Source organism: Ochotona princeps, chromosome 9 (assembly GCF_030435755.1).
Source record: "Ochotona princeps isolate mOchPri1 chromosome 9, mOchPri1.hap1, whole genome shotgun sequence".
Lineage (NCBI taxonomy): Eukaryota > Metazoa > Chordata > Mammalia > Lagomorpha > Ochotonidae > Ochotona > Ochotona princeps.
Genome location: NC_080840.1, coordinates 1,029,517 through 1,051,815, shown reverse-complemented (window position 1 = coordinate 1,051,815; position 22,299 = coordinate 1,029,517). Strand labels below are relative to the sequence as shown.

General features: G+C 51.2%; 1 protein-coding gene across 4 annotated transcripts in view; it reads right to left on the bottom strand.

The window, feature by feature from the left end:
* PTK2 (protein tyrosine kinase 2) overlaps positions 1-19,252 on the bottom strand; it is a 261,868-nt gene extending 242,616 nt beyond the window's left edge. For 2 of the 4 annotated variants that reach the window (XM_058668437.1, XM_058668443.1), the window contains exon 1: positions 19,047-19,252. The gene's annotated coding sequence lies outside the window, so the exon portion shown is untranslated. Of the gene's footprint in view, positions 1-18,440; positions 18,611-19,046 lie in introns of those variants that run through there. The other 2 variants (XM_058668442.1, XM_058668436.1) reach the window with 2 other exon arrangements.
* Between the last annotated feature and the right edge of the window lie 3,047 nt (positions 19,253-22,299).

The window sequence follows — 22,299 nt, the reverse complement described above, 5'->3', positions numbered from 1 at the left end:
ACATCTGACCCATCATCTAACTCCGATAATATTAAGACAGCTTAGCTAACAAACGCCAGTGGAAGGCAGGCAGCTGCAGTGACAGCATGAAGCCCTCTATGCAAACCCAGCTAAAACAAGCTGGCACTTGAAGCAGTCCCTTGCTGGTATGCCTCAGTGTGGCACCACAGCCCAAAGGTGGTAATGTACATTAACACCTGGACTGCAGCCAGCAACTAGCATGTTTGCAGAGGCAAAAAGAAAATTAACAATTTTTGCATTTGGTGCTTTTACAAAGCCTAAAACCACATTAAAATGTGCCGAGTTAGAGCCTAGATCTCAGGCAGATTCAACTACAGCAAAGGTGAGTGTGAGGTAACACTGATCGCCACGGCTGCTGTGACCATCTGGAGAGGAAACCAGCTGGGCAGGCCTCTCCATCACTTCCTCATGTCTGTCTGCAACAAAGATGTCTTCCGGCCCTGCACTGTTGGCCAAGCTGCCTCCAGCAGTGCCGCTTCCCATGTGGGCACGAACTGGAGTCCCAGCTGTTTCACTCCAATCCCATCCCTTGCTAACGTGCCTGAGAAAGCAGCAGAGGATGACCAAGTGCTTGGGGTCCTCCACCCATGTGAAGTCCTGGAACAGTCTCCTTAGTCCAGCTTAGAACAGGCTCAGCGCAGGCCACTGCAGCCATCTGGGGAGTGAATCAGCAGGCGGGAGATCTGCTTCTCCCTCTCTGTAACTCTGCCTTGCAAACAGATAAAATAAACGTTTAAAAAAGAAATAAATCTCTCAAAAACAGAGGACTGATTCCAAAGAACTGTGTCCATACATAATACATTTCTAATGTATATACATATGCAAATAAAATCCAATTGGGTCTCAACATAGTGGAAAAAATTCTGTTGTTTGGAATTTATCAACATGTCAAAATAAACCATGAATCAGCAAAGGAATATGGAAATTTGAAGATGTGCCTAAATATTGGACATACTGAGTAGTAAAAAAATGCTTTAAGAACTAAATAACAAAGACATTTTACATCAAAGCTTACCACTAAATGAAACAAAATAATCACCCAAAAAGAATGAAAAAGCCAAAGGTATTAAAGTTAAGAACTTTAATTCCAAGATACCACAAGGTCAGAGATAAACCATAACCTGGAAAATATCCATAACACACAATGATAGGGCCCGACGCAGTGGCCTGGCGGCCCAAGTCCTCGCCTCGAACGCTGGGATCCCATATGGGCGCCAGTTTTTTTTTTTTTTTTTTTTTAAAGATTTATTCATTTTATTACAGACAGATATACAGAGAGGAGGAGAGACAGAGAGGAAGATCTTCCGTCCGATGATTCACTCCCCAAGTGAGCCGCAACGGGCCGATGCGCGCCGATCCGATGCCGGGAACCTGGAACCTCTTCCTGGTCTCCCACGCGGGTGCAGTGTCCCAATGCATTGGGCCGTCCTCAACTGCTTTCCCAGGCCACAAGCAGGGAGCTGGGTGGGAAGTGGAGCTGTCGGGATTAGAACCGGCGCCCATATGGGATCCCGGGGCTTCCAAGGCGAGGACTTTAGCCGCTAGGCCACGCCGCCGAGCCCATGGGCGCCAGTTCTAATCGCGGCAGCCCCGCTTCCCATCCAGCTCCCTGCTTGTGGCCTGGGAAAGTAGGGAAAGCAGTCGAGGACGGCACAAAACCTTGGAACCCTGCACCCACGTGGGAGACCCAGAGGAGCTCCTGGCTCCTGGCTTCAGATCAGCACAGCACCGGCCATTGCGCTCACTTAGGGAGTAAATCAGACAGAAAATCTTCCTCTCTATCTCTCCTCCTCTCTAAATATATGATTTTGCAATAAAAATAAAATAAATCTTTAAAAACACACACACAATGATAAAGGATTGTAATCTAGGCAGAACAACTGAAATTACACTTGATCTTAGCAAAAGGCTGAGAAGTGACAGAACTCAAAAAAAAAAAAAAAGAAGAAAAGTACTCCCAAAGAATTCACAGATCTTTCATAGAAGACAAAACAAATACAGCCAAAAAATAAGTAATTAAAGCCTCAATAATGTTTATGACACATCCAACAGAATGATTAAACTGACAAAAATAAACTGCTGGCCAGCATGTGGCGACCAAAAATCGTTATGTGCGCTCCCACGGACAGCAAGTGGGCCAGCACTCTGGAGGGCCCCCACAACCCAGCAGTCACACTGCTGGTTCTGTAGCCCAGACCCGGGTCCAGGCCAGGGGCTCCACACTGGGGCGCCAGCTGCAGGCTGGATGACCCCCAGGGACGGGGACACTGACAACACACGGCCCCGCAGGCGAGTGTGCAGAGCGAGGCGAGCCATCCAGCAGACACACAGTGTGATTCCCCAGTGCAGAGTTCAAAGCAGACAAAACTAAGACACAGAAATGAGAAACAGCCAGCACAGTGTCCTTGCTAGCCAACCCTCCACCTGCAGCGCTGATATCCCATATGGGTGCTTGTTCAAGTCCCAGCTGCTCCACTTTCTTTTATTATTATTTCTTTTATTTCTCTTTATTATTATTAATATTATTATTCTTTGCTTTTGCTGTGGTCAAGCTGCTCCACTTTCAACCCAGATCCCTTCTTCTGGCCTGAGAAAGCAGAGGATGACTCAAAGCCTTAGACCCCTGCACCTATGTGGGAGACGAGAAGAAAGCGTCAGGCTCTCAAGTTCACATCAGCTCTAGCTGTGGTGACCACATGGGAGTGATCAAGCAGATGGAAGATCTCTGTCTGTCTGTCTGTCTGTCTCTCTCTCTCTCTCTCTCTCTCTGTAACTGTGACTTACAGGTAAAATAATTCTTTTTTTAAAATCTAAATACCACATTCATTCCACTGTTTTAAACACTAGAACACAGCAACGAACTAGACATTTCATTCTCATAGACTCTAAAGCAGAGCCAAGTAAAAAGAAACTAAGAAATAAGTAAACTGCAAACCCTTCCAGGTGGTGAAAGGAACCTGAGGAACAAGGCGCTGGGGGTTCTGCAGGAATGCCGGCCCGTAGGAAGGCCCTGGCGGGAAGACTGGAGCAGGGCCGGAACCACCAGGGCAGGACAAGGAAGTGATGTGGAACACACCTGGGCCCGGGGGCAGTGGGAGCTGAGCACCGGAGCCCGGGGTTTGCTCTCAGCAGGTCCTGCAGGATTCCACAAGTGAAAGCAGCAAAGCCAACACAATCTTCTTAAACCTGAAAGAATCTCGAAGCTCCTTTGCTCAGCCCTCAACAAGAACATATACTGTAATTTAACATCTAGAAAACGAAGTGTTGAGCAGTGGCCCGAGGGCAATGACTCAACCGGCTGGTCCTCCCACTGCGAAGGACGAGATTCCGCATGAACACTGGTTTGTGTCCCACTTGTGTCCCGGCTGCTCTGCTTCCCACACAGCTCCCTGCTTGCAGCCTGGGAAAGCAGGGTCCAAGTTCTTGGGACCCTGCACCTGTGTGGAAAACCTGGTGCAAGCTCCCGGCTCTGGCTTAGAATCAGCTCGGCTCCAGTCATTGCAGCCATGGAGTGAACCAGTGGATGGAAGGTCTTTCTGTTTCTCCTCTATGTAAGTCACCTTTCTAGTAAAAATAAATAAATCATTTTTTTTTTAAAAAAGTGCAAGCAGTGCGCTTGTCCCTGAGTGGGTAGGAGGGTCCTGCTCCCACATGCGCAGGCAGGTCCATCCGTCTCAGCACCTTAGCAAGCACCTGTACCATCCGCCTGTTTGTCAGCGTGGGAAACCAACACCAGCCAGCATGCTTGAGCCTCCCACCTCACTCACAAGGAGCAAAGATTCAGGGAGGACTGAATACTAGAAACTGACACACTGAATGAAAAAATTTTCTTTCTATAATTGTTACCCTTCAGAAAGTAGCCAATGAGAGGCACTCACCATCATCTAGATTCAACCATGAACCATGAATCACTCAACTCCCTCAGCATTTAGGAACCTACTCTACTGGACACAGCTAACAAAGCCACCATCCCGTCCCCAAAAGCCAAGCCCTAACCTGTGTACTTCACTTAAGGTCACTCAACTTCCAGACTAAGTCACAGTTCATTTTAAATCCCTATTTCAGAAAGCAAAGCCTTGCTCCTATCCAAAATGGGGTCCCCCTACTTCATTCTCCATCACCTGTAACACGTGAAGAGATGCTCTGCTTCCTGTTTAGGAACAGTGACAGCTGGAAACTTGCTAGACAACAGAGGCTGAGCTCTCCCCAGACCCAACTGGAGCCTAAAATGAAGACCCTCAGGTGAGGCCCGAGAAGCCCCAGTACAACACTGGTACACATACGTATCCGGCCTGAGAGCACTGATCCAGTCTTTCAAATACAGCCCACCAGCTAAACTCATGTACACGCCTCCTGCTTGCTGTGATGGCAGACCAGTGCCACCGCGACATGCCAGGCAGCCAGCATCAGTGGCCAGGGAATTTCCCCTACACCCATCCTCACACCCACTTGCTCATCTCCACTGTCTTTCTTTTTTTCTTAAATATTTGCTTATATATTTTACTAGAAAGTCAGATTTACACAGAGAAGGAGATGCAGAAAGATCTTTTATCTGCTGGTTCACTCTCCAAGTGGCCACAATGGCCAGAGGTGAGTCAATCCAAAGCCAGGAGCCTAGAGCCTTTTCCAGGTTTCCCATGTGGATTCAGTATCCCAAGGTATTGGGCCATCCCCAACCACCTTCCCAGGCCACAAGCAGGGAGCTGGAAGGGAAGTGGAGCATCCAGAACACAAACTGGTGTCCAAATGGGATCCCAGTGCATCCAAGGCAAGGACTTTAGCAGGCTACCACACTGGGCCCTCCACCACCCATCTTATACAGAACCTACACCACAGCCCAACTTACTGACAGGCTTGAACCCTTCCTCACAGAGTGAAATGAGACAACAGGCATATTGAACATCTCCAGCTTCCTTCAAATATGCCAAGGGGCTGCTGGAGCTAACCAACTTCTTGAGGCATGCCCTCTGCTCCTAACACTGGGTACACCCTCAACGCCTGGTGCTCTGTGAGGCCTAAAGAGAGGGGTCCCAACACATCCCTTGATGACCCAGTAACCAGAGTGAACAGAGGGAACAGTCTCACTTGTAAATGTTTCCCTCAAGACATTTGTCTGAAACTGGTTTTGGCCACCTAGTTTAATACCAAAAGTCAAATCTTAGTTGTAGAAATGAATTTCTGGGACCCAGCACAATAGCCTAGTGGGGCTAAATCCTCACCTTGCACCCACTGGTATCCCATATGGACACTGGCTCATACCCCGGCTGCTCCACTTCCCATCCAGCTCCCTGATTATGGCCTGAGAAAGCAGTTGAGGATGGCCTAAAGCCTTGGGACCCTGCACTGATGCAGGAGACTTGGAAAAAGCTCCTGGCTGCTGGCTTCAGACAGGGTCAGTTCCAGTTGTTACAGCCATTTGGGGAGTGGGCCATAGAATGTAAGATCTCTCTTTATCTCTCCTTCTCTCTCTAAACCTTTCAGATAAATAAATCTTTAAAAGAATTCTTTTTAAGTGGGGGTATAGCTCTCTGGCAATTTTGCATAGCAATATGGCTACCTAATGGACGCAAGAGTGAGTCAGGACCACTGATTTGGGACACAGGTCACACATACAATAAAGCTAAAACGCTTGAGCCCATGTGGGTGACTGGAAGAAGTTCCTGGCTCTCACCTTTGGACCAGTTCAGCCCTGGTCACTACGGCCATTTGAGGCGCGAACAAGGGAGTGAACCAGCAATTGCAAGACCTGTCCCTTTCCTTCTCTCTTTATCAAATCTTCCTTTCAAATAAAATAAATCTTCTTTATTTTTATTGGAAAGGCAGATCAAATTTACGGAGAGAAGGAGAGACAGAGATCTACCTATTAGCTCACTCCCCAAGTGGCCACAACAGCCAGAGCTGAACTTATCTAAAGCCAGGAGCCAAGAGCTTCTTCCAGGTCTCCCACACTGATACAGGGTCCCAAGGCTTTGAGCCATCCTCCTCTGCTTTTCCAGACTACAAGCAGGGAGCTGGAGGGCAAATGGAACAGCTGAGACATGAACCAGCACCCACAGAAGATCCTCGCACTTCCAAAAGGAAGATTTAGCCACCGAGTCACCCACCAAGCCTGAAATGAATAAATCTTTAAGAAAAGAACAGGAGGGAGAATCAAGATGGCAGACTAGGGTAAGGACACGTTTAAACGGACGGAAAAATATTTAATCAGGTTGAAGCAGAGAGGACATATTTCATGCAATAAGAGAGGACAGAACAACAGCAGAGGGGTACCTGGAGACTGACAGACACAGGAAAGCACGTTTCTTCAGCTACACGTTAGTCATTTAATAGCATGTTATTTAACTTCATGGTGTTGTTAATTTCTTTTTTCTCCCTGATGTTGATTTTGTTTTGTGGCTCTTCATTTAAGGGGGTGTATAGTAGCTGTGTAATGGAGACTGTCATATCTAGTAACATGTTATTTAACTTCATGGCATTGTAAATTTCTATTTTTCTTTCTATTGTTGATTTTGTTTTGTGGCTCTTCATTTAAGGGGATGTACAGTAGCTGTGAAATGGAGACTAACATCCAGATATGAGGATGCAGTGTGGTATGCATTTCTGCTTCTAGACAAAGATGGACTTACAATGAAACTGTTTACTATATCTTGACAATAGGATTCTGGACTCTCTGCCATTGTCCATGCCGGCAATGATGGACATATGACTAAGTATGAAGAACTATATGTTAGTAATGATATAGATGAACTAGGTGGGGGGGAAGGGAATTGGGGAGGGGATAAGGGAATATGGAACTATATCATAAAATGATAATAATAAAATGTAAAAAAAAAAAAAGAAGAACAGGAGTTAGTTAATGGCCTAGGGTAAGGAAAAACAAGAAAAAGCATTAACTATAGGAACAAGTGTTGTGGCACAACTAGTTAAGCTGTCACCTGCAATGTCAGCACTCTATATAAGTGCAGGTTCAAGTCCCAGCTGCTCCACTTCCAATCCAGGTCCCTGCAAATATCCCTGGGAAAGTAGAGGGAGTGTTTGGGCCCACCTTCCTCGGGCAGGAGGGGAGGCGGAGCAGATGGAACTCAGGGTCCCTGGCTTCAGCCCCACCTTACACCAGTTGTTGCAGCCTCAGGGAGAGAACCAGCAGATGAAAACATTCCTGTCTCTGCCTCTACCTTTGTAATTCTTTCAAATAACTTTTTTTTTAAAAAAGCATGGATAGGACCCAGTGTAGTAGCCTAAAAGCCCTCTCCCTACATGCACAAGGATGGCTGCTCCACTTCCCATCCAGATCCCTGCTTGTGTTCTGAGAAAGCAGTCAAGGATAGCCCAAAGTCTTGGGATCCTGCACCACATGAGGGACCTGGAGGAAATGCCTGGCTCCTGGCTTCAGATCAGCTCAGCTTCAGTGGTTGTGGCCACTTGGGGAGTCAACCAGCACATGGAACATCTGTCTCTCCTCTCTGTAAATCTGACTTTCCAATAAAAATAAAACATTTCTTAAAATGTTTTAAAGGACTGATAAATTAACCTATATTAATCTTTTCAATGCTTATTAAAAAAACAGTGAAGTCAAATTGCATACTAGAGTAATAGTGGCAAAATATATAACAAAACTACTATAATTCTAAGTACATGAAGAAACTGCAAATCAATGAGGGAAAAGCTCTAATAGTACAACATGAGCAAAACAGCAAATCCAAGCGGCAAGTGAACGTGCAACTCCATCACAATCCAGGGAGGGCTGCAGAAACCGCTGGATACCTACAGTCACCCGCAGAGGTCATGGGGTGGCGAGAGCGCTGTGTTGTAGAAGCAACCCGAAAAAAGAAAGGCAAGGCAGCTATTCCTCAGGCCCAGAGGCAGCAAATCATCCATAAACAATCCGGGGGAAGCTCTTCTGGGTCAGACCTCTGTTATGGCTTTTAAAGATTCATTTATTTATTTTTAAAGTTTGAATTACGGAGAAGGAGGGAGAGACAGAAAGAGAGCTCTCCATCTGCTGGCTCACTCCCTAGCGGCTACAATGGGCAGTGCTGGGCCAGGCAGAAGCCACAAGCTTTATCCAGGACTCCCACGAGTGGCAAGGGCCCAAACACTCGGGCAACCTTCCACCGCTTTTCCCAGATCCTTAGCAGGAAGCAGGACTGGGAAGTGGAGTCACCGAGACACAAACCAAACCCATATGGATGGAGCACCGCAGGTGCTAACTTCACCCACAGTGCCAGCCCCAAGGCCAGGAGCCCTTACAAGCACACTTAATGTATGACTGACTGAACTACACCTTGAACTTCAGAGAAAGCAACTGCTGCAGCTCATGTTGTTTTTGCTGCCAGGGAGCGGCACAGCTGACTACAAGCTGGGCGGTGGTCAGGGCCTGCACTTGCTCCCTACCATCCTTCTCCACCTTTGTGACAATGTCCACAGCCCTAAAGAGCCCTCCAACAAGCAGAGCCCCCAACACCTTCACTGGCATCAGGCTCTGCAACTCCCCACAAACCCTGACCTTAAAACCTTCCACGAGCCTCTCATTCATCTACCTGAACATTCTGGAACCAACAAACACTCCGAAAACTCCCAAGAATCCCAGCAGGGGTGTTGTCCTCATTCCTGACGACAGTCCCTCACTGCCCATGGAGAAAGTCCTCAGAGGAAGCTAAGCCGCACACAGATATCTAACCGGCCAGAGAATCCTGGCCCCTGAGCTTACAATGTTGTATTTGTCACTGGACAGGACCTAAACCTGCACAAGACATAACACACACAGGGGCAGCACTATGGAGGAGTGAGCTGCTGCCCGTAGCGCTGGCAACCCTGGCTGCTCCACCTCTGACCCAGCTCCTGACCAATGTGCCTGGGGAAGCAACAGCAGATGGCCCAGTCCCTGGGCCCTGCACCCGTGTGGAAGACTACGGCCCAGTCCCTGGACCCTGCACCCATGTGGAAGACGACAGCCCAGTCCCTGGGCCCTGCACCCGTGTGGGAGACGACGGCCCAGTCCCTGGGCCCTGCACCCGTGTGGGAGACGACGGCCCAGTCCCTGGGCCCCTGCACCCGTGTGGGACACGACGGCCCAATCCCTGGGCCCCTGCACCCGTGTGGGACACGACAGCCCAGTCCTTGGGCCCTGCACCCATGTAGAAGACGACAGCCCAGTCCCTGGGCCCCTGCACCCATGTGAGGCAGACAACGGCCCAGTCCCTGGGCCCCGCACCCATGTGGAAGACGACGGCCCAATCCTTGGGCCCCTGCACCCATGTGGGAGACCAAGAAACTCCTGGCTTCTGGCTTCTGCTCCAATAATGGCCTTGCAACCATCTGGGGAATGAACCAGGAGACAGGTGAGCACTCGCTCACTCACTCTCATGCTCTCTTAACTGTGCCTTTCTAATTTATAAAATAAGTCTTAAACACACATATATATACACATATATACCACATTTTAGGCTTATCACTGATTTCATCTTTGTAGATTCTTTAACTTTCATTTAGCCTTTTCTTAGGGGAAAAAACAACACAAAAGACCAAAGAAAACGTATTAAATTTTAAAATGAATTCATTACTAGGCACAAAATCAATTCACATAACACTGCTTCATTAGTCACCCTACAATTTGGCAATTACTCTGACTCCAATACCTGTTAGCCAATTTTTCAGTACCAAAACAAAACCAGCAGGGAACTTAACCTATGCTTTAAGTACTAAAATGTACACACACTTCTGCTATTTGCCAAAAATTACAAGTCTAAAAGCCATACAAACTGCTATTTTAATGTAGAATTGTTCTTTTAGATTCCAAAGCAAGATTTAATTTAAAAAAAATCACAATAACTCGACTGCACTGCATGAAGCAGTTACAACCCCCTACATAGAAAGTAGGCGCATCTTCCAAGATTCTGAAGCCCACAGCCAAGGCAGTCCCGGCGGTGAGCAGAAGCCAGGTGCACTGTCAGGGCACCACTGCTTCATTTCAAGACACTCTAAGGCACAGGTTCCCAAACCCAGACAGGCATACAGGCAACTGACACCAAGTTCAAGAGCCTGCTGGGCTCAGGCCACAGGTGGGGCAGCAGCCCTTGCACTTCTACCAAGTTCCGAGCTGCAGCAGGGGTCCTGCCACTCCTTCTAACAACCACTGAAAAATCCCTGGAGCTGAATGGCCTGTGCACTGAGCGTCCCCCAGCACTGTGTTACCACTGAAGAGACCACGCTGCCCGTCTCACGGAGCTCCCCTGGAGGCCGACTTCCTTTCCAGGCTGTGTGATCTCCCCTGTTCCTTCCAAACTTGTCTCTGGCCAGCCACACAGCAGCAAACGCCTCTGAACAAGGTCAGGGACGACCCAGCCCAAGGCGCAGCTGACACATCTGTGCGAGGAGACAGCTACCCCTGAACATGCTGCGAGGGTTTAGCGTTCAGCCCTCGCAAAGCACTCTCTGGATCATTCACTTTGTCACCTTGAACAGTTCTCTGTGTCTTCAGCACTTAAGATGAGTCCTAGCTCACTTGTACAGAAAAAGAACATTATAAAATTGAAAAGGGAGAGAGCAATATATTTCATGGCTCCTCTGAGGGTATTTGTTTTTTTTTTGTTTGTTTTTTTTATTGTATTGTTGTTGACAATCTTTACATAGTTAATTCCAGGTATTTGTTTTTTTAAAAGGCAGACAAGAGTGAAAACACAGGTAACCCAAATTCTTCCCTAGTATCAAGTCCTGCCTGATTTTAAGTGAAGTTATTTACCAAGACAAACAAAACTGTGGCAGTTGGTCACTGAAATTAACAATCATCCAACAACTGGACCCAGCATAACCGCTCAGTAGCTAAATCCTCACCTTGCATGCACAGGCACCCCATATGGGTGCCAGTTCAAGTCTCGGCCAGCCACTTGAGTCCCTTTAACCCATATGAGAGACCAGCTTTTTGGGGTTCCAGACTCATTTCAGCCTGGCCCAGCCCTTGTGGTGGTGGTATCTGGGGAGTTAACCAGTGTATTGAATCTCTCCCTCTCTCTGCTGCTTCATGTTTCAAATAAATAAATGCATGTCTTTTTTTTTTTTTTTAATAGTAAGGGCCCAGCGTGATAGTGTAGTAGCTAAATCCTTGCCTTGCACACCCCAAGATCCCATATGGACACCAGTTCGTGTCCCAGATGCTCCACTTCCCATCCAGCTCCCTGCTTGTGGCCTGGGAAAGCAGTTGAGGACGGCCCAAGGCCTTGGGACCCTGCACCCCTGTGGGAGACCCACAAGCTCCTGGCTCCTCGCTTCGGATCAGCTCAGCTCTGGCAGCACTTGGGGAGTGAGCAAGCAGACAGGTCTTTCTCTTTGCATATCTTTCTATAAATCTGCCTTCCAGGGGGCAAGTGACGCTCCTCACAGTGTGGCGGCTGTGGGGGGTGCCCCTGCCGGGTCGGACCCAATGCTGGGGACTCACGCCAAAGACACTGCCACAAGGCAGTGAATGAGTCCTCGGCCTCCCCCAGGGCGGCCAGTGCACATGTGGTGCCAGGCTCTGCCTGCTTGCTGTCCAGCCAGGGAGCTCTGGGGTATTGGTTGTCTGAATCGCTTTTTAGGTAGCTCCGGGTTGATCCCACTGTGCTTCTGGGATCTCAGTCAATCCTTAACATTCCCAATGGCGGTAACTCTTCCTTTGAAGAAATTGGTAACGGAACAGAATGTACTGGGCAGGACTGAGCAAACCTTAGCCTACAAGCAAAACGAGAACCCAGCATGGAGCACAGGTCATGCGGAGCCATGCTCTTGCACCTACTGGCCTATTTGAATCAAGGACACTAAGCCACACAGTCTAAGGCAGAGGCCAGGACAAGTGAGGGACTGAGACAAGCTGAGTCAGAGCAACCACTGGCAGACGCATGATCTACAGCTAGGAACAGGCCCAGTTGGGGAGGTAAGGGGACACCTTAACTGGGTTGAGGTTCCCACTAAGGGGCGCGTGTGCTGGAATGGGGGTTGCATTCTATCTAGGAGACAGTTGCAATCTCCCGAGGCACTAGTGTGGATTGGGATTGGATGCACCAGGCCAGGCCAGACCCCAACATCATCTGGTGTCCTGGAGAACCAGGGTGGATGTGGGACTGACTAGGCTGGGTCTCAACCCCTTACTGAGCCATGTGTGAGCTGTACGGGGGTATGGACGAGCCATGGCTGGGCTGAAACATCCAACAACAAGAACCAGAATGCGGTGAAAGCCAGCCAAGAAAACCCACTGTTCCTGCTAGGACATGAGGTGAACTGAATAGGACTGGCTCAAGAACCCCCTGGTATGCGCAAAATCTGGCACTGGGAGAGGTTCTGATGGAGGAGCCTGGGCAACTCCTCTGGCAGAACACAGTCCCTTCAGGTAAGCGCAAGAAGCATGATAGGAAACAGCCCAGAATAGGCCATGGAAAGTTTCCCACTGGCATACATCTGGCATAGGTCAGGGCAGACCAGGCTGAATCAGTTCATGTCATACACTGGTAAATCCGAACACCAGAACAGAGTGTGGGTCGAGCCGGGACTGGTCGCGACAAAACCAGTGCACACTATGGAACGCTAGGGTGAGGTTGCCTGTACTGGATTGGACTGCAGCATCCAACCAGCACACGTGAGATCCAGGAAGGGAGGGGCAGAACCGGCGGGGGGATTAAGGGGCTGGTCCCCTCGCCAGACAGCTACTCCCTCTAGAGAGCTTGAGCTGGGAAGGGGACAGACCAGACTAAGCAAGGCGGCAACACCTGTGCACTGCACGTGGACTAGATCAGGGAAAAGCCAGGCTGGGCGGATTATTCCTGCTGGTGCAAGTATACATTAGAGTGGGTGAGGGATGTTTGGGCCTAGCCGCAGCATCAACTGGCGGAAGCTGGCACTGGGGACTAATTCTGTCAAGTCAAATCACAGAACCACCCGAAGAGTGCATAAACCGAGACTGAGAGAGACCTGGGAGGGAAAAAGTGGGTTCCCCCCTCTTGGGTCACTACTCCCACGCGAGGGCATGAAAACTAAGACGGGGGCTGGGATGGCTAGACAGAGAGGCACTCAACAACATCCGTGAGGGCTGGATGGTTGAGTTGGTTAGATGGAACTAAGCTTTAATACCCACTGACAAGTACAAGAGCCAAATGGGATGGGGGACAGACTGGACTAGTCTGCTATACATACTGGCAAACCAGGGTAGGGAGCGGGCCTGGTGGGGGTTATTGTGGGTCACCCGGACTAGGCTGCAGCTCTCACTGGCTGATGCGGGGGCCGAGTGTGTGCTGGGCAGAACCAGGCTGGACTGCAACACCCATTGGTTCCAGTGCAACTCAGGACTGAAAACAGAACCAACCCAGCAACTGAAACCACCAGCTGATCGGGGTGATGGACTGTGCTGGGCCCTGTGCTTGCTAGAACATACAAGAATCTGGTCTGGGAATACCTCAAAGTTTCTGTGGAGATCTCCCCAATCAAACTGCTAGACTCAGAACCCTAGCCAAGAAAAGACAGAGGACAGAGCAAGTCAATCAACCATCTCAGCTATATGTTGGCAGCGAAATACTGGGCAAATGAGGACTCTATGATGGACTGTGTCAATCAGTGGACGACCTCATCGAGTGAAACTGGCAGCGATTCATAACTGGAGAACTATTAAAACCATTTGAACAAGGATCTCAGAGCATGCCCCACATCCGGGACTTGGGGTGGGCGGGAAACTGGGTGGGGCTTCTCTGTCAACATCCCCCTTTACCTCAGATACATGATGGAAACAATATAGACATAACAGTATTACCCACTTCCCTATACCCCCTGAACCTTTTTTTTTACCGTAATTAACTATGTAAATATTGTCAACAAAAATACAATAAAAAAATTTTTTTAAAAATCTGCCTTCCGATAAAAAAATATATTTTTTTTTAATTGTCCAACAATTAATATGAAAGCGTTCTTTGGTTTTTCTCTTTCAAAAACTACTGTGTCAGACGCTAGGGATACAGTAGCACATAAAACAAGTTTCTGGGGCCAGCGATGCAGCAGCGGGATAAGCCACACCTGCAACACCAAGAACTCCTACACGGGCACCAGCTGGAGGGCTAGCTGCTCTGTTTTCAACCAGGCTCCCAATTAATGTGCCCAGGAAAGCAGCAAAGTTGGCCCAGTATTTGGGACTCGGCCACCTACGTGGGAGGCCTAGATGTAGTCCCAGGTTCCTGGCTTCAGCCTGACCCAGCCCTGACTGCTGTAGCCCCTCGGGGGTGAACCAACAGTGGGCAGAAGTTCCCTCGGTAGCTCCCTCTCTCCCTGTAACTAAGAAAAAGGAAGGAAAGAACTTTCAGCCTTCATGGTTGTTTCTCACAAAACACACAATCCACGAACACAAACATGAAGCTCCCTCATGAGCTCAGCCAAGACAAACCTTTGATGCCCGAGTACCCACCTGCATGCCAAGCCGGGAGTCAAACCACAAGGAAGGAGAGCAGACAGACAGCTGACAAACAAGACTCCTCCGGGTTTTCTGAGCCCTGGTGTAGATGCACCGGCACCCTACTAATGAAGCAAAGTGTGTCACCAAAAAGCAAGAGGGAAAACTCTCAACTGGTAGAAGTGCATGCAGAGCAGCAGTCCCACCAAGGGCTCCTGCTTCGGCTTCTCTCCTTGCTTCCCACAGCACTGGCTCCCATCAGAAACCACAGCAAGCCAGCAGACCTAGAGGACACTGAGGCACAGCCTTTGGCAAATAAGCATCAATCACTACCGCAAGCATTCAATACTTCTACCAAAATCTGAAGTGATTAAAAGCAAACAATTCTGATGCATTCGTGAAACCGTTGGCCTATATGCTATACCTGGGTCGGATGAGAACTTCATGTTCTGACAGAGTGAGATTCAAGCAGAAAACATAATTACTGACTTGTTCCAGACACGGTAATTTAGGCATACTCTTCTTCTTCAGACGACTGGGTTAAACTTTGACTGCTAATTCCTTATTTTCATCTACTAGAAAGGCGGAGGCAGACACATTGTTCTTCTGTCCTCCAGTTTGCTCTCCAAATGCCTGTAAGAGTCAGGCCTAAGCCAGGAGCCTGAACTCCACCCAGGTCCCCCAAGAGGCATGAGCAAGACACTGGATCAGAAGTAGAGTACCCCGGATCCCAACAAGGAGCGTCACAAGCAGCACAGCCACCAGGGCCGCCCACTGCGCAGGGCACAGGCCTGGCTGAAGAGATGAGTGATCCGGCCTTCTCTAACATCAGGATGCCCTAATGGTCATCTCCCAAGCACCAGGACCCCATGTCCCCATCCGTGTTCCCATGCTCCCCGCCTGTGGCCTGGGAACGCAGTCGAGGACGTCCCAAAGCCTTGGGAGCCTGCAGGGGAGACCTGGAAGAAGCTCCTGGCTCCTGCTTCAGACAGGGTGACAGGGTCAGCTCCAGCCATTACAGCCATGTGGGGAGTGAACCAGTGATGGAAGATCTTTGTCTCTCCTTCTCCTTTTCTATAAATCTTCCTTTCCAATAAAAATAAATAAATCTTCAAAAATATAAACTGTAAATACAGCCCCAACTCAGATGGACCGAAGACAAAGCCCGGAGCAGCAACACATGCCTCTCTGGCTCACTCGCACAAGGCAGTAGCAGGAACACCCCAACAACTACTGGGACTCCCCCAGATGCCGGCCCAATGTTACCTTCTTCCCCCTCAGCTTCTGAACACTGGTGGCTCTCACACCATTGGTGGCATGTTCTCTCAGGTTCCCTGTTGCAACAACGGGAACAGTGCTATTCAGACAAAAGCATCTACTTCTGTTAATAAAACAGTTCTTTTTGAAGACTGATTTTTATTGAAAAGGCAGATTTACAAACAGAAGGATAGAAGGATAGAAGCAGCTCTTCCATCTGCTGGCGCACTCCCTAAAAGCTCGCAATGGCCAGAGCCAAGGTGATTCAAAGCTAGGAGCCAGGAGCTCCTTGTGGGTCTCCCACGTGGGTGCAGGGTCCCAAGGACATCAGCCACCTGTGCTGCTTTCCGAGGCCACAAGCAGAGACCTGGATCTGGAGTGAAGCAGCTGGGACACAAGGCAGCACCCATGTGGGATCCTGGAGCTGCAAGCACCCACCCCCACCAACTATTTTTTCCTTGTTTAGGAAATCAGGCTACGACTAAGAGCACTTCGCAGGAAAAAAAAAAAAAAAAGCCCTGTTGCTTTATAACCAGAAACAGTTCTGATTGATTTTGCATAATTCCTAGAAATTAATATCAGGAACTGCCAGATATGAAATTCATTTCTCTTGCACTAGGCTATCTTTTTAGTCATGGAATGAGATGAACTTCTGCCAAAATGCTGGCAGAGAGCAAGGGCTCCAACAGCCCACTTCTACACACAATTTACACAGATCCAAAGTTGCCTCCTCAGGCGGGCTGGGGGAATCCGGGCCGCCCCAACGCCCGACACCCCCAGGGCAGGAGCCGTTAGTCGGCACACACCTCCCGGAGGACAATCATGCTACCTCCTCACGTTGCCCAAATTCCAAAAGTTCTCCTCTTCAATCATTCATACAAGCATCAGAACAAATTCTCAGCTTCCCACAGCAATCTACTACTAATTGTTTAAGGAATCCTGGCAGGAAAAAACAGTAATGAAAATGTGCTCTGATAGACTAGAGCTTTAGGGCAAAATGAACCGCTTATCTGATTACTGGCAAAAAAAAAATTCAGTTGCAAATATTAAAACAGGCAAAGTTTTAATATCACTTTAATTCAAAATGAGAACTGACAGGAGTAAAAACTAAACAGGAAACATTTGATTTCAAAGTATTTTACATATTGTGTTAACACTTTCAACCCCATCTTTTATGACAATTTTAACTGTCTTCTCACTTAATTATCATAAGATACAGGGGTGGGGGGGAGGGAGGGACGGAAAATGTGTCCCTAAAATCGTCAGGGTCTAACTCAGACACACACCCAAAAAAGGGACAGCAGCTTTCCAAATCACGTAGCTCCACGTCGTAGGGGGTACAGCACGAAGTCCCTCCTTCTGAGGGCGCCCCGGAGGGCGTGCACAGGCTTCCTTCCGCGGCCCCGGGCCAGCACAGCGGCCACAGGCCGGGCACACGGCCGCGGGCCCTCGCAGCTCCCCTTCCGCCTTCTTGGACACTCGCACAGCGTTCCCTAACTTCACCCAACTTGTAAGAACTAAGTTCTGAATGCCACGGCTTCTGGCTTCTTACTGAAGGATGGCCACTGAAGCCCGGCGAGCGCGTGCTGCCCGGAAGGGCCCCTGTGCGCTCTCCAGCCGCCGGCCGCAAGGCCCTTCAGGAGAGCCTGGCGCTCTGCCGAGGCGCCCGCAGCCTCCAGGAAAAGCTCCAAAGATGCCCGGCAAGTTGAGCCCGTCTCGCCCATGCAAAGCCAGCCTCGACAGAAACCAACGACACGGGGAAGGATTCGGAAACGCACACGTCCTTACGAAAAGTTTCCTGTTCAAATATCACGGGGTTTTTCAAATTAACAGCACAACTGGATAAAAACACGACTGTGCCTCCACAGACGGAAGTTGGGTTGAATTACTTCATCCACACTTAGCAGAGGTTTCCCAGCTGGGACAAGGCTCAACTGTCCCGCCAGGACACTGTTTTCATGACCGGTCTTACAACAAAAATACTAAGGGTGGGGGCTCTGCTTTCAAATACTAAGGGCCTATTTTCTCCAGCTGTGAAGATGTTTACTTTCGAAGCAAAAATCCCAGTGCGAAACCAAGTCTCAAACTCCAGTCTGACCCGCCTTCCGTTGAGTCGCACCCGTTCCCGTCATCACCACAATATTACTATTATCCGAGATCTCGGCGCCCAAAAACCCAGCTGCAGGCTCACGGAGCAAGAATGAGACACTGTGGCCAGGGCTCCAAGCAAAAGGAAGGGCAGCTCCCTACGACATCCCGCGAGCAAAGACACCAAGCCACAAAGGGAACCCCGAGGGAGACCCAGCACGCGACGCCCGGGGGGCTGCGGGGCGGAGACGAGCTGGACCCTGCGGGAGGCTTCGGGGTTCGGGGCGCAGGTCCCGCGGAGCCCACGCCGGCCGCGCCCCGGGGAAGGAGTCCGCCCTGCGCGGCCCGCGGTCCCCCACCCCGCCCGGTCGTCCTCCTCCTCCTCCTCCCTGCCCCTTTTGTTTTTCAGGCTCGGCGGAGGCGCCCGTCCTCCCGCGCCCCCGGCCTCCACGGCCTCCCCCGCAGCCCACGAGCCTCCCGGCCCCCGCAGGCGGCCCCGGCCTCCTCACGCCCCCGCCGCCAGCCTCCCTGCCCGCCCCCGAGCGCCGCGGCCGGCGTGGCCCGGGGACCCGGGAGGAGCCGGTCTCTGCCGGATCGGTCGGCCCGGCCCCGCGCCGCCCTCGGCCCTCGGGGCCACGGGCCTGCCCGCGACCGGCCGGCGCCCCACACTCACTCAGGCCGCGGCTCGGCGCCGTGCGACGGAGACAGACGCCGGGGCGGCGCCGGCGCCGAGGGCCGCGTTCCCTCCCACGCCTCGCGCCGCGGGCGCACAGCGGTCCCGGCCCGGCGGCGGCGTGAGGCGGCGTGAGGCGGCGGCGGGCGCGCGCCCTCGGGGCAGAGCTGAGGCGGCGCGGGCCCCGTGCGCGTGCGCGTGCGCGGCGCCGAGGGAGGCGCGCGCCCGGCCGCGTCTCGGCGCCGAGCTTCCGCCTCCGCCGAGGCCTGAGCCTGCGCGTTGCGGTCTGCGCATGCCCGCTGGGTGCGCGCCGGGCGCCGCTCCCCGGGCCGGCGTTCAGGACCCGGCTTTTCGGGATGGCCGCGGGCTGCGCGCGGGCGTGGGCGCCGGCCGGGGGAAGCCCTGGCGTGGGGGTGCCGGGGTCGTCGGGGGGGGTCCTGGGACACCGCCGAGGCCTGCCTCCCGGGGCAGCAGCGTCGGCCGCTGGGTGGGACGCCTCGGAGGCGAGCCCTCCCCGAGGCCTTCGCTGCCCCCTCCGGAGGGCCTCGCCCCCTGGCCGCCCGCGGTGGGCACCCACCCTACGCCCTCCGCAGCCTGCGCATAGACCCTGGGAGGTGGTCTCGGGCCCGGCTTGCGAAGGAGGAGACTCAGTCTTGTAATGGCGTCCCAGCTGGTGCTGGGCCGTGCCAAGCCAGGCCCCGGGCTTCCGAGAGGAGGGGGGCTGACGGCTCACGGCTGCACCGCGGAGAGCTGTGCGCTGTCGAGGCTGGAGCCTGGCGCTGGGGAGGGGCTGGGGTTCATCCCTGAGGCAGCCCGGAGGGAGGCCTTTGGAGCAGGAAGTGATAAGTGATTTACGTCCTTTGAAAAAAAAAAAGATCACTCCGGCGAGGCAACCTTGCGGTCGGAAATGGTAGCAGAAGCAGAGCGACTTTCATTTTTCTGGTGTCGTTTTGATCTTCGCCGCAAGCCAGGCAGCAGGGCCGGCGCTCAGGGCGCTCCAGAAGGGCACACCTGCGGCTCCGAGCCGAGTGACTCTGCCTTGACAATCAGACTGGCGGAGCCGTGCTGTTTCATAGCAAGAGTTTGAGTAGGCTTTGTTTTTTTTAAATTAGCCTTGAAAAAAATGGTGCTTGACTTGGAGCCGCTGGGTGCTTTTTGTCTTCTGTTTTCATTTTGCATTCTAAATGGTACTGAGTCGTCTCTCCCCACACAGCTCTCACCCTCTGTGCAGAATAGAAACCGCGCGCTGCCCTGCCATCCTTGCCCACACACGTCCCCACCTCCCTGTCCTGCACTCTGCCCCAAAGCTGGCATTGTTGCTCCCAACACCGGGTCCTTGTTTTCTTGCCCGTCCACTCCCTCCACTAGAATATTAGATTCATTGGAGCAGCGGCTTTGTGTTGATTGCTGGTGGGGCTAGCACATAATAAATATTTGTTGAGTGAGTGACTGAAGCTCTGGGGTTCCTGTCACAGTGTAAGAGACAATGGGAGATGAAGGGACAGAAGGAATTACACTGAGGCTCATCTTTGGGGTCAGAGGCTACTCTTAGTGTGGTAAACTAAAAATGCCTACCAATTTTGGGATTCTCTGCCACCCCACCTGTTAGGTTTTAAAATGCACTTAACTTCTTGCGCGCAGCTGATTTCCGCAGCCAAGGCCTCCGCACGATTAGTTTACCAGGAGCCGAAACACCAGACGCGATAAGGTATTAGGAGCTTCATTATTCCAGCAGAGTAAGAAGGGGGCGCTGTGGAGGGGGAGAAAACTAGAAGGGAAATGCCTCCTGCCATGGTAGCAGGGTGGGGGGCTGCCAGGGCAAGATGGAGGAGGAAGGGGAGGGCACTCGTGGAAGCTCACTTATACAACCAGGCTGGCCTGGAAGGTGTCAGGGCGTGGGAGCGGGAGGAGGGACTGTGGGTGGGCCCCAAGGGACTGGTCGCTGAGATTATCTGAGCCACAGGTCCGTGGGTGGGGATTAGGGGGAGGGGCTGCAAGAGAATGGGGAGGGGATTCCCAGGTAAGAGGTCCTGAGGTTACATCTCATTAGTGGATGACAGGAACAGTGTGAATTTTGCAAGCCGTGGGAAGAGAAAGCTGCACCAAGTCCAAGATGAGATGTTGGTATCGCTCTCCACAAGAGGCAGAATCTAAGAATTTACAGCTTGAATCTGGGCAGACCTTCCACCTTGCTTTGACCAATAGAGTGTGTTCTGGAACATCCCCCAGAGTAGCCTGGTGGTAGTACCTCGTCCACCCGCATGACACACAGCAAGCAAACACATTAGGAGTACAATGGAGGACAGCAGCTGTCCATTATAGGACATCAAGCAGGGGCCAGACAGCCATGCTGAAATCCTGGCTCCCCTGGGAGTTGAGGGTGATGCTCCCAAGACTGAGGCTGGAGCTGGTGCAACTCCAGCTCCTTTGTCGCCCTCCACAATACTCAAGGTCCTTTGGCCAACAATACCATGTTCTTTGGGCACGTCAATGGTGGTAGATGGGCTCAAGAAAGTCAGGTTGGGGCTCAGTGCGGTAGCCTAGTGGCTAAAATCCTCACCTTGCATGTGCCAGGATTCCATAAGGGTGCAGGTTCATGTCCCAGCTACTCCTCCACTTCCCATCCAGCTCTCTGCTTGTGGCCTGGGAAAGCAGTTGAGGATGGCCCGAAGCCTTGGGACCCTACACCCACGTAGGAGACCCAGAAGAAGCTCCTGGCTGCTGGCTTTGGATCAGCTCAGCTCTGGCTGGAGAGTGAATCATTGAATGGGAGATCTTTCTATCTGTCTCTCCTCTCTGTATATCTAACTTTCCAATAAGAATAAATAAATCTTTAAAAAAAAAAGACAAAAAAGAAAGATTGTCAGTGACTTCTCTTTTAAGCAAGGCAACACACCAAGGCTGGGGGGAGGGGTGTAGTACATAGAGGACCTCATGCTTCTGCATTGGGCCAGCTGACCACTCCCTCAGTGAGTCAACTTGAATAAAACCAGGTTAAGGAAAATTTCATAAAATGTTTTAAAAGTTCTGTTTATTTGAAAGGCTGAGGGACAGAAGAGATAGAAATTTTCCATCCACTGGTTCACTCCCCAAATGCTCACAGTCGCTAGAGCTGAGCCAGACCAAACCCAGAAACCAGGAACGCTAGCTAGGTCTCCGAAACAGGTGGCAGGGACGCAAGTAACTGGGCCTTGTGTGCCATCAGCAGGAAGCTGCACCAGAAACATGTGAGGTCAGTCCTAGGCACTTCCGCACCGGATCTGGGTTCCAAATGACGACTTAGCAACTCTGCATAATGCCCACCCCTCCTTACACTCCTTTTAACGTGTTTTTATTTTTCCTTGAACTGCAGAGAGCCAGAGACCTTTCATTCATGAAGTCACTCCTCCAGCTGCTCACAATAGCCAGGGCTGGGTGAAGCCAGAGCTAGGAACCCAGAATTCCATCCTAGTCTTCCACACGGCCCCACTGAAGGTGCCAGAGCCTGGAACTAGTGCTCCCATGAGGCACGCCAGCATTTCACAGGGACTCCGCTGCTGGGCTGCTTGTCTGCCCCACAGTGCCTGACAGCACGAGTGTCTGCAGCAGGGACACTGGGTGGGGGCTCAGTTGTCAGGGACTTAGTTGCTGGAGAGCCTGGTGGGAGGCCCAGTCCAGCCAAGCATTCAGCCAGTGGTGGCCATGTGAGAGCTGGAGAGACTAGTGGAAGAGCTGGTCAGAGGAATAAGAACTGACCCGGCGTGAGCCATGGGATTGTTAACAGATAAAAGACCTCTGGTTTTAAACTTCAAGGGAGAGACAGAGATTTTCCCTCTGCTGGTTCATTCCCCACCCATCTTTATTAGGTCAAGAACTTCCT